This window comes from Paralichthys olivaceus, chromosome 8 (assembly GCF_024713975.1).
Source record: "Paralichthys olivaceus isolate ysfri-2021 chromosome 8, ASM2471397v2, whole genome shotgun sequence".
NCBI lineage: Eukaryota > Metazoa > Chordata > Actinopteri > Pleuronectiformes > Paralichthyidae > Paralichthys > Paralichthys olivaceus.
In genome coordinates, this window is record NC_091100.1 from 23504778 (window position 1) to 23518261 (window position 13484).

The 13484-nt window shown below is 38.8% G+C and overlaps 1 protein-coding gene across 5 annotated transcripts in view; it reads left to right on the top strand.

Annotated features, from left to right (window-relative positions):
* The window catches only part of rptor (regulatory associated protein of MTOR, complex 1), a 156552-nt gene that overhangs the window by 41499 nt on the left and 101569 nt on the right, over window positions 1-13484 (top strand). The gene's annotated exons all lie outside the window — the stretch shown is intronic.

The window sequence follows — 13484 nt, forward strand, 5'->3', positions numbered from 1 at the left end:
AAGGAAAGAAAAACAAGTGATTAACACTTATTATTTCAATGTGTTGCTTTGTGAGATGGGACCTCTTTACCCATTCACTAAACTCTAACCTCTTAGCTTATTCATCCCTGTGAGGGAGAAGTGATGCAGGCCACTGGATGCTGAGCTGCTTGATGTCAGAACTGTAGGTGATAATGAAAAGAAAACTCAGATTTGACTTTGAGTGGATCCACTGACAAACACAGTCACGACATCACACGGAGTCTAAGACAGCGGCAGTCCCAAAGCGCTGTCTCCGGGCTAATGGTCTGTGGCAATCTTGCCTGCCCCAATCTCTCCTCAATCACATACTGGTGTAACTCTCCCTGCAGGTGGCTGGAAATGAGGGCAGCAGTTGATTAGAGCAGTGGAGAGAGCTGTAATAGGTAGCCGGCTGCTTTGGTTAAGAATAGCTGCTCGAACGCATCTGTCACACCACAGGTCACTGTGACTTACTGATGCGTTTAGTGTATCCACGAGAAACTTCAGGTTTTCAGGTGTTCAGTTTTGACATCTTATATTTGGCTTTTTAAATGCAGCTTTAAAGGGAAATGGATTTTAAAAAAATCACAAATCACACACAAAATCCTGTAGAGTTTGGATCTGTACACTACCCTGTCCTCACATGTCTTTCCTATGTCATATTCCCATCGCTCCTGTCAGAGCTGGAGCTGATTTAAAAACCTGTCTACTGCACAGTCATTGCTAATTGTATCTATTCACATTGCACACTAAATTCCCATGTGACTGGGTGTTAGTGGGTTTTTTGACCAGTGGAAAAGGGGCCTTAACTACAGCACTTAATATTGAGGGCATCAAACCTGCGACTCTCTTGTTATATAATTTAATAGTCTATTTTAGTACTCAACTTAAGACACTTTAAGCTGTTTAATACCTAATGGATCTCAGACGAATTGCTGACTGTCCTTCAACTCTATTTATTTGTCTTCACCTTGCAGCGAGAGTTTTAATGAGTTATAATTCTATACTCCCAACATATTCACTGAAAATAACAGTGTTTGCAGTTTTTTAGCTTCCCTAAGGTCAAGTGACAGTCTAGACTTGTGTAGAACATTCCACTGTTTGAATTTTGTGTAGCTCAGTTGTTACACCTTTTCTGTTCACCTCAGACGTACTTAAAACTGAAGTTTATCTCTTTGACCTCTTCGTTTTACTGTAGACAATAGAGGAGGCGACACTGTGGAAATAAATACAGACTTTATTCCATTTAGTCTCAATAGATTGCTTAAAGATTTTAAGGTTTTAGCTTTCATCACGTCTCCCCACTCATAAGGCAAAATGACTGAATTACAAATATGTACTCACATGCATACACAAAAACAACACAAATACTTCTGAGAGCTTCTCAGAACTCAGCTTATAATTGGATTGGTACTTAAGAGGTCTCTCTGCCCCTTCTCTATCAAAACAGACGTTCAGTACATACACACAACATTGATATTCACTGAGGTGTTTTTATAATGCACCTTATTGAAGCTTCCTGAATGTTTTAGTAAATCAGGTACACTAAATGTGAACATGCTTGAGTGATCGTTTTGCTTTTTATCAAATTAGATGTCTGTAATGAAACTGAAATGAACAGTGAAGTATTGTTTTTTTTGTTCCTTTCTCTCTTGCTAGTAAAACAGTCTCTGTCTGGTTATGACAACTTTAGCTCATGTGATGATATGTCCTGCTTGGAACTTCATCAGCCCAATAAGGTTTTTTTTTGCGAATACTAGCAATCAAATTTTGGATGTAATTTTAGGTGTTCATGTTATTTCCATTTGCTATGTAGTTCAACACTAGCTACCATGTAAAAGAAAGAGAAATGGCAGGAGCACAACTGGTGTCCCTCTATCCTCTGGTGCTCATGGTAGGGAATATGTCAGAAACATGTTTTGGGAAAACTTGTATCCAAAGAATAATGGCTTGAAGAATCCAGGCCCAGGCACTGAAAATGGTTTGAAAAATGTAAAAGGCCGTTATTTAAATGGATTTGACGCTAAAAAACAACAACAATGCGTATTGGCTCATGCCTTCATCATAAAGCGTCAAGCCCAAAGGTTTTTGACTAGCTACCATTTAGTTTAACATTAGTTAACAATACTTGATATACCAAAGTCCACTCCCATAACAAAACTGATGTCAGGGCAATGGGGCTTCTTATTTAAAATGGCAAATGTCATCATTTTGTGGCTGATGCTTAAATTAAATGCCAACTTAAGGTTAAGGTAATATTTTCATGATACTATCATAACTACAATCTATGTAAACAAACTTTCTTTGAAAATGTTGCCAATAATTCCAGATTTCTCTGTCTCTGTCTTTCTGTGGCTCGCATAGCTCATGAACCGTTCATCCTATCTAGTTCACATTTGTCTTGTCTTGTGTATTGCTAAGGTCCCAAGTAATGTCAGTGTTGAATCTGGTCTGTTTTTAACACCTGAAACGTTTCATATTAATAAACACACACACAATGGTGTAGACAGTTGGACCTATGATGATATAATTAAACAGAAGCCTGTAGCGCAATTGTTGCTTGAGCTAGGCCAAGGCCAAGCTCGCTGAAAACGACAGAGGCTTCATTGAATTGACAACAGTTTTTCTTTTGTGATTGTAAAATCAATCACTGTAAAGAACATGACCTACATCTTTTTGTATCAAATTCAAAAAATGTTTCGTTTCTCATTCATTTCTCAGCTCATGTTCTTTAAAGACTTTAGGCCAGAACACTGAGGACAATGGTTGAGGCAGGACATGTCTCAGTAATAGGTTTCAGAACATTACATGGAATAGTTTGTTCACTTGTATTTGAAAAAGTTTGCAAGATCTGCATTTTGCGTATTTGGACCTTCTGCCAGTTACATAACCCATGTCACTTAGTCAGCCGTCACAGCAATGTTCTGACTCCTGCTGCTTACTTTCAGCATTCGACTCGTCTTAAACAGGCTGTGGGGCTGTACTATCAGTTATTTAGCATTTAGAGCAGGGGTGGGGAACTTTTTTTCTATGAAGGGCCATTTTGATATTCATAAAATCATTGGAGAGACATACTAAATTACTGTTTATTATTAACACGGATATCGCACCAGGGCTCCAGACTAACTTTTCACACTGGTTGCACTGGCGTGCCTAACTTTTCCATTTAGGTGCACCAGCACATAATTTAGGAACTCAAAATTTTACACTGCACCATTATACATTTTCTTGACAGTTCCCAAATATATTTGTAATATCTTAACCAGGGGTGGGTGTCACCACTGACTTCCCATTTCGATTATGATTCACAAGGTCTCCATTCGATTCAGTTAAGGATATTTCATTGCACATTACCTTCAATGTGTGTAACTGTGCAAGGAAACCTTGAACTTGGTGCATTATTAAGGTAGGAAACACATTTTGAATATATTTTCCCAGAAATTATTGTGATAAATTATATTATGTCTTCATTTCTAAACCATTTTATACTACTGATATAATGATACTATTCTTGCATAATCATGCAAGTACAAGCTTTCAAAGTGCAATAGGCCTCATTCACTAACTACTCTAAAGAAAAAATGTCTTCTTAAAACCCAGGTGCAGTTTTCTCAAAGATTTTGACATTCACCAATGTTTTCTTATCTGGGATTTGTTCTTATGTAAGAACAGAACATACTGACGAGTACTATTACGCACACTTGACAACTGAAACTGAAAAGAATCAGTTTTTGTGTTTTTTTACTTTTCATTCTACAGTTTAATAAAAAGATTTAAATTACCATAATATTTAATAATTTTTATCTTAAAAAAGACAGACCCATGTCAGTGCACATTATAATAGTTAAAATACATGGGAATGTTGGAAAGGAGAATATTTAGTCACAAATATAGTAACCCACATATTAAATGCGTCACATGTTCCATAGTTTTACAGCTACAGCTTTTAGTTAAAATGTTACTTCCAAGTGTAGCCTGTTAATTCTAAAAACAACAAGTTTATTTCTGCTCTGAGAAGAGAGATGGCTCAGGAGATGCAACCGCACCATAAAGGGAGCACTGCACCCAGGTCTGTGGGACCTGAACTGCGGGTCCTAAACCCAAATATTATTCAAAACCTTTTGTCTGAACCCGACCTGACATGTCCGGTCCCGATGGGTCCCATCAGGCTGAGGTCGAGTATCCACAGATGCTCAGTTGAGGGTTCACCTGCAGTGCTCTTTCCAATGATGTGCTGCTCCAGCTCAGATAACTCTGTGTACCTTCCTTTTATTTTCCCTTCCCCTCTCTGTTCTGTTTCACAATATTTATTTTGACTTCAAATCAATTTTTTTTACTTCAATTAAACTACTCTTGAGATTTTTCGTTCCATCACTCCTGGCTTCTTTAATGTTCTTTTCATTTTCTGTGATTTCTGTGTGTTCACAAAGTTTTGAGTAACTGGAGGATAGTTTTGATCTCTTCTCAACAACATGCTGATCTGCAGGCAATTATTTTTCATGTCATATATGGAGTTTTTCACTTCAACTCTTGAAATGTGCAATTGTCCACGCCTCTGAGGCTGTAGTTTTGAGAAATGGCAGTGTAGTCTCAACAGGAGGCGGGTGCTGGCAGGATTGGTAGGTGACGTGTCATCTCTCCCTGTGCTTCATCTGACCTGCTGTGAACTGACTCAGCCTGGACACACTGGCCCCTGCAGGACTGCTGTCACTGGGGAAGTGACTACCACCACACAGACCCGCTCACCCAAGTCCCGAGTTCTAGCTGCTCTTTAACTGAATGCACTTTCTCAGCTAAATTTAAATAAGGATACTTTATTGATCCCAGTTAGGATAGTGTCCATTTGCTTTTCCTCTTCCTAGTTTAAATGGCGTGGCTGGATGTTAGATCCTTACTGTTGGAATACGTGGGGTTTCAGTTTCCCTATTCATCACTTGTAATCAGAAATCATCCACCTCATTACTTTTGTAATCATGTTGAACAAATGTAGAGAGAACTTCTCTATATCCAGCTGTCCTTGTAGATTAAACTCTTAATTTCAATATACTTCCATAATAGCACCATTATCTATAGTGGAGAGGGGATATTGGGACATGAAATTGCTGTGATTAGGACATTATTTTTAAACAAATGATCATCAAGCGAGCATATGAAAATCTGTTCGTTTATCCATTTCCCCCTCTTATGTGGGTCTGGGTCATGGTGGTAGTAAGCTACAGCAGGGCTCAAACATTTGTCACCATAACTATGTCATTCAGTTCTTCTTGGGGGATCCTTGGGGTGTGGTCATACCAGATGGCTAATGCGTTTCCTCCAGCGTGTTCCACATCTGCCCTGTGGTTTTCTCTCAACTGGACGTGCCTGGAATACCTCTATGAGGAGGCATCCTTATGTCCAAATCACCTCTGCTGACCCCTTGATGCAAAAAACCAGCAGTTCTATTTGAAGCTTCCTCTGATTGTCTGAGCTGGTTATCCTACTTCTAAGGATGACCCCAGCCACCCTCCAAAGAAATGTCACATTGAACATCAGTGCCCATTATTTCATTCTTGCAGTCACCAGAGCTTGGGCTGCTTGTACTATAGGTCACCAAGACACAGCCTCCTCTTCTGGCTTTTACCACCCATTACTGCAGGTGATGCAACAGTTCAAAAGAGCATCTATAGCTTTATCTTAACCATTTCTTCTAAACATATCCCCTAAGATATGTGAACCCTTTTACCTTGAAGCAGCTGTGTCCCAACCTGGAGAGAGCAATCCACTTTTTTCTAGCATGGCCTCGGAGTCTGAGGTCTTGCCTCTGCCCTTGTCATGTCATCCGCAAAAAGAAGACACTCTTACGACAGACAATCCATATATGTCCATCTCAGTCACACACAAACAGTTGGTCTACAATGTATAAAAGCAAAGCAGCCTTCAAAGTGTTATCATTACAGCTTTAGAGACAATGATAAGTAGGATATTTGCAGAAGAATAAGGCAACAAGATAATACCAACAACCCTTGAATTCAATCCAACAATATCCTGGAGTGAGCAGTAATAACCTGCCATAAAGCCGTCTGTCTGTCTACTTTTTCATTATCACCACCAGAAGACTTTATATTCCTGGACTTGAACGCGACTGCGTCACATGATGTCATCATTGACGTCATCTCATCGACTTGTATACATTACATTTTTATGTGTCTGTTGGAGTGTGAAACAGAGACCGGTGTTACTGCCTCTGTGTTGGAGCTGTTAAGTAGAGCGGAGAGAATGGACACTTGCTGTTTAACCTCTGTGATAGGTTGTGTAATATGTTCTGTACATAGTCTGACAATAGCCCTGTGAGAATAATGAGTGATTGATAGGCTGGCATCAGGCAGTGTGGCTTAAATATGTCATAATTAAGGTTTCTCAATTCTAAAGCCCATATATTACTGACAGAGTAAGTGAACCTGTTGAACTAAGTCGTAAATTACACCTAAATGTTACCGTGGCATGAACAAACTGTGTCCTTTAGTGTTAAAGCACTGTTACCCTCGAAAGGCAGTAATTCTTCTTTTTTACAATGTCCTTGGAGAAAAGAGTCAATGTACTTCAACACATTGATGCATGTCTTGACAATATATTGTCTGTTATGGCTTCATACAACTAAAGTTATTAAAGGAATAAGTTCCACTGTGCCACAAAAGTCTTAGCATATACTGTATATTGTCTTATTGCCTAACTCTGTTGCTGAGGCTCGGTCCTCTTCCAAGCAAAGAAAAAGTTGAACCTCAGTGTTGTGTGAAATTGATATATTTCATGTATGAGACTAATATATATATATATACAATTTGTATCCCGAGCATTGTAATTGTTTCCTCTATGTTTTGGATTTGACCATATTTTCTCCTTCATTCTCATCCTAATACTTTTTTTGTAGTCCATGAGATCATAGTTCAGCTTTTGTTTCACCTATAATAATAACAACAGTGATCAGAATTGATCAGTGTCTTTCTTCTTTGGGTCTTGACTTTCAGTGGCTTACAGTTTTGGTTTGTTAGGATTTTATCACATGCAAATCCAGTATGTAATCTATTTATGGGAAACAAATCCTTTTGGATCCCTCATCAAACATAATAAGGTTTAGTTTTCACCGCAGGAAAGTAACCAAAGCTCTAAATATTTACACCTCAGCTATTCAATTTAGGTCTCTAATCCCGTTTTGATGGCTGAGAAGGCAGAATCCCTACTGCTTCAAGTGGAACCCTAATTAATCTTCACAACCTTTAGCCACAACATGAAATTTTAATGAGCAGAAGAAGATTTTCATCTATCTGACACCCTATTTCCCACAAAGCAACACGCTTCAAATATTGAACACAGAAAAGACAGTGGGGGAAACCGATGTCATGTGATCAGCCATTGTCGTGTCAAGAGTCACCACTTTGCTGGTCTTTTTAGATGACACTTACAGAGTGATGTTATTCTTTCCCTTATATATAAGCTTCGCCCGGCACCAGCTTCCAGAGTGCACATTAATTAACCAATATGCAATTAATAATATAACATTACATAATAAAGATTGATTAGCTTCAGCTCTGATTTTTTGCATTTTAAAGTAGAGCAGGAAGTGACAAATGAGAGGCCTGCTATCTTCACCTGAAAGTTTATTAAAGCAAGTTTCACATGGCAGGTCCTGTGTACTCATTAATACTGGCAAATTCTGACCCTTGCAATTTAGATCAGCTCAGATCAGGTGTAAAAAAAAATAAAAATCATTAGAACAAAGAAAGAAGTCTGTGATGAGGGTTTTCATGGCTGTAGTGATCTAACAGAGGAGATTATTCTTTGAAGCACCTCCTCTAATCTTTTTACTCCCTCTGTTTTTCTACAGTTTTTTTTTTTTACCAGTCTTTCATGGTCTCTCTTCCTTTGGTATACTTCACATCTAACTAAGCCTGGTGTTACTCACATATTGATTGGTGAGTGAAAGGACAGAGTTTTACTTTTCCCATATCCTGTCTCTGACAACAAGCGACTGCTGCTGTCACAGGCGACCAACTTCACATCCTTGGGTTTTCTTCTCTTCATCCGCCAACTTGAGTAGATTTCTAGCCTATTTTACCTGAATAGATGAAGGGCTGGTATTCCATTCAGCTGCAACTCTCTTTATTAAACTATATATTTTTATAAATATATCACATGCTAAAGTTCAATGGATTTTATACTTTATGTACCCATTGATGCTGAATCATGAAGATCATTTAAAAAGTTTCTAGGATTTTCCAACTTGGATCTTTTTGTTTCCTGTCACGACAGTCTAAAATGTAGCCTGATTATTGTGACAGCTAGATAGGCTCCTACTGCTCTGTACAGCTTTAACAGCCTGTAGTTTAATCGCATCCTGAATGCTTACGGTACTTTGAAAAGGTTGCCTGGTCTCAGGAAGTGACACGATGATAAATGGTGACTCAGCCAGCACTGAGCACATAGAGTTTGTTTCTTGTGGCCTTGATGGATATAATTGAGGTGTTTTACAGGGGTTGTGTGAGGGGAAGAAAGAGACAGACATCTGAAGTTTAGGAGAGAGTCGGTCTCCACAGGAGGCGGGACCTTTGAGCTCTCTGTTGAAAAGGCACGATGGAAGGAGTGGCATGTGGGGAGGGGGGCTGTAACAGCGTTTAACAAGTGTACAAAATTGTCACACTGCTTTAAATCCCGAAAAAACCCCAGACACACAACATGCAAAATCAACACAGAAAGGCCCTGACCGGCTGTCAAGTTGAAACTCCTGAACCATGAGAACCCGACACCACTGTGCTGCACTAACGTGTCAAATTGGGTTAAGTGTTAAGCACATTGACACCTTAAATATATACAAACACATCCCTCTCTTTTTGCCACAAAATTCAGATTTGTATGTTTAATTGGACTCTTATAGTTGTCTCCCTCATACATATGAATCTGTTTCAATCTCTCTGCCACTTGCATTTAGTTTGCCCGGCTGTCATGAATGTAAATGCACAGCTTTGCTTAAGCATCTAAATACGACTGGGAATCATCTGAGGTAATAACTACAAGAAGCTGTAAACACTTGTCCCTCCTGCCTCTCACTTCCTCTCATTCTTCTTCCTTTCCTCATTTGATTCAGCACTTTACTCCAGAGTTAAATCTCCTCACGACCTCCTCTCTGATACCAAATCTGATTTCAGGCCTTGCACCTCCATCACTGCAGGTCCCTCACTAACACTATTTTGCCATTCAGATACCACTTGGTATCATCGGGATGAGTGCAGCGCCTCTCGACATTCAGGCGCTCTTATCTGATTATACCCAAATTGCATCAGACTGCGATCGCTGCTATCACACTGCAATTCATCCAGATGCGGGAAGCCAAAATGTGGCACCTTTGATCAAGGTGTGTTCCGTTAGGCCTCTGTGGGATACGTGATGTGACGAACAATGAGCATGTGATAGTTTTATTCTTCAAATCAGAACTACAAATCACAATTAATAATAAGGATTCCAGCATTTAGCCTCAGTCAAATATCAATGATCTCACAACTCTAGCTTTTGAAGCAGCACCTATCATGAATTACTTAACAGCTCCATGAGTCATAAATACAGCATACATGACAAGTATGTCACAGATCTGCTGCTGTCAGGTCCGAACTCTGTTAGAAATACTGTTCACTTATGTCCGGTCACTTCCACTTTGCAGTTTTTTGTAATTGCCATTAAGTTACAACAGCTAACCACGCTATTCAAGATATAATACAAGTATTTTTTAAAGGATAATTTTGTTGAATTTCAGGGAGAAAAATTGCGTTATGAGTTTAAGATGAGTTAATAAAGTGAATTGTATTTAGAAAGAGAAATGTAGGATAGATGTGACACATCATTGATTATACAATTATAGCCTCACAGATGATTATAGTAACAGCGATGGGAAGAAATGAAACCAGCTGGATTTGAAATATTGAAAACAGTCTTGAACAGAAGCTTGGAGCAGCAGGGTGGTGAGTTTGACACAACTCTGGTGGTCTGATGAAATAAGGTCTGAAAGAAAATACATAATATTCAAATTTGTCAAGACAGAAATTAAATATCAAGGAACATTTGAGTTTGTAATAAAGTTAAACAGCATTGGGGTTTTATTTGGAAGGAAAAAAAGTCATGGTAAAATGTGGCATGATAATCTTTAATCAGGTAATTGAATATGAAGACCTGCTTCTTTGGGAATTAGAAATGAACTAGAGGGGCACACTAAGAACGAAAACCTCTGCCAAGGCGAATGCTCTATCTCACCATGTTCAAGAAAATTTCCTGGAACCCCTCGATCTGGGTCCACAACCAATTCTAATGGGCTCTGACCCAAACGTCATCTTTTCACCAAGTTTCGTGGTAATATGTCAAGTTCTGTTTCGTGTAATGTGATAACAGGCATCTCAGGTGAAAAACTAACCACCTCAGAGATAATAAGGATGTTTTTTTCTAAGAAGACATTTTAATTCTCATTTTCTAAAAGTAGGCTATTTTATTTTAAGATGATGTCATGTCATTGGTTTTTCTTTTTGTATTTAACATTTCTCAGCATCCACAATAGGCAACTGTAGAAAGACAAATACATAAATAATAAATAAATGTAATAAATCAAAATTACAATGTCAGTGAAGGGGTACAGGGTAATACAGGGCTGTTACCTGATTTCGATAAGATTCAAGGGATTTCATTTGACTGCGGTACTCGTGCCATTGATGGTCATTTCATTGTTTTCAAGTAGTTCAATCCTGCAGTCCTGTTTCTCTTTGCTTGGTTGGCTGTTCACGACTAACACTGTCTGAAGAGTGTTGTTATTTTTCTCTAGTTTCAGTAGTTGGAAGTTTTGTAAGAAGTTGTGGTTACAATATGGCTCCTTCTGTGATTCGGAGCCATTTGACAGGAGGCAGGCTGTTTGGTAAAAGGCATGTAGTTACATAACAGAAGGGCCTTGGTGAGTGTGATTATGATTCAGACGGGTTGAACCGGGTGCTTTTCTGTTGCATAACTAGTTGACACCTCTGTGTCCCTTCCATCCATGCACACTCACACACATCATTTGATAAACTGAAGAAGCACAAACAATCCACATGTCTGCTTTTTCTCCTGCTATTTCTCCGTTTAAAGTTTCTGAAGCAGCCTTTCCACCCTATGTGTACAAACTCATGGGCGATCATCACGCTGACCCGCACTCTTACAAATTTACTTAGACTGGTTAAGCATGATTGAAAGTAGGTGGCAACAGGAAATGCATTGACTGCAGTAGGTTCTTTTTTAGCTTTTTTCCTGTGAAGCTTGTAAAACAGCATAAAACAAGAGTTTTACAGGACTTGTACTGTTTTGTTATATCTAATTGCCTTTCTTCTTTCAGCATCATGTTTAAAATGTGTGTGTAATACCTGAGAAAAGCTTTCCTTTTGTTCCCCCACAAACAAATGCTTTTTTACATCTACAAGTTTTTAGTTCAAATGATTATTGTTTCATAATATGAAAAGGCTTTTATAGATTGAATATTTTGAAAGAAAATGTGAGTCACTATAATATCAGTCCAAACTAAATGTCTCAGATTTGTCAGCTTGCTGATTCAGAGCGTTATTCCTTGCCATCTCACTATAGGCTGCACAAATAATACCTTACAACCTTACAGTACATGTGAAAAATGTGTCTTAAATGACGAGGCCATATGGAAGAAATGATATCAATACAAAAATGTTCTGTCGATGTCGATAAATATGGTTTTATAGATAGAAAGATAGATTCATTGGATTTGAATTGATGTCATACATGGACTCAAACATAGTTAAAGTTTAAAGTTGAAACTGAATTGAATAATAGGATTGAACAACTTTTTATTTATATATGTTTATTTTATTTGTGTGGGAGGAAATAGTGATTGGTATATTGTGTCTGTTCAGTTTTAAATGTCAGTACTCTGCTTCTGTATGAGGCCTCCAGTCCCCCCCCTCTAAAAAAAATAAAAAATCCTAAATTAATAATAAATTATGAAATCAATAGTGATGTAATTATTTTTGACTAATTCACATCAGTGCTCTACGGCTTGTCTGGAGAAAAACTCTGATTATAGCCTTTACTGTATCCAGGTGGCCCCTCTGGCAATGCCCCTCTTGGCAGTGCTGCAAAATGAACTAAGCGAAAACACTGGCCTCTCTATTTCACATTTTACTCCCTATTGTTTGGTGTTTCCTTGAGATGTCTGATGTCTTGCACAAGAAAAAACTTTTGCCACTTAGCTGCATGTAGGTCAGCGTAACATGTTTCAAGTTGTTTCCTTAAATGACTATTATCATGTTATTCATTTCAGCTTGTAAAATTATAAATAATGTGACATGCCATACATGACAAATGTCTCTAATTAAGATAAACAGCAGTAAACCTTAGTTTGTGTCTCATACCAAAGCCTGTGACGCACACAACATGAAAAAAATCAGTAAAGAACCCCAGCAGGACGATCCCCCTCATGGCTGTTCAGCCTAGTTTCTCAAAGATGTACATCCCCATACAGCCTTCCATGTGTGTGTGTGTGTGTGTGTGTCTCTCTCTCCCCTGAGAACAATGTTTGCTGTATGATACTCATCAATTCATACCCCAGTCTCTGAGCATCTCTTAAGATTTACAGGCATGTAAAGTGCTGAACACGATATCGTGTAGTGTGATTTTATGTGTTTAAACTTATCTGCAGTACTGACGCCTCTTTACTCATTTGTGTTGGTGGTTTTGATACTTCACATTAGGGCTGTCAACGAATATTCTAAATTCGAATATATATTTGAATATTAAAATAAAACGGAGATTCGATTGTGAAAATGAATATTCGACTGTGGAAAAAAACACATCAGCGGCTGCTTTGCGGTGGGTCGCACTGCATGACGGGACAGGGTCAGGCTACAGGAGTTGTACTTGCACAGCGTCACTCACTGTTGAAAGTGAGACGCGGCCAGGGTTTCCAGGCGGGTGGATACAAATTTGGGCTGGTTTCGGATCGGTTCGGCGGAGTTTTGTAGCCGAACCACGGGCAGCAGTCTCACTCACTCATTCATTCACATTCACACCCACATTCACACCCACATTCACACCCACATTCACACCCACATTCACACCCACATTCACACCCACTACAACTCTAGCTGACATGCCCCCTAAACTCGTGATATACACTCCCACTACCTTCAGCTCACGTCACCCACAGACACCCGTTATTACCGACCGTTGTTAACAAATTGTTTATTTAAATCAGTGTGCGCATTGCGCATAGAGAGAGAGAGGGGGGGCGAGCGAGAGAGTGGCCTTTTTTTACAGTCTAAGTTTTACGGTTCGTTCATTTACTTATTTTGTAATATGTAGGTATGTTAAAACTGAAATAAAATTACCTTTACAAGTAGTTATGTCTCGTATTAGTTTGTCCTCCTGTTATTGACATAATGCGCAAATGGTTCGAACCTATGTGTTTTTTTAGAGTG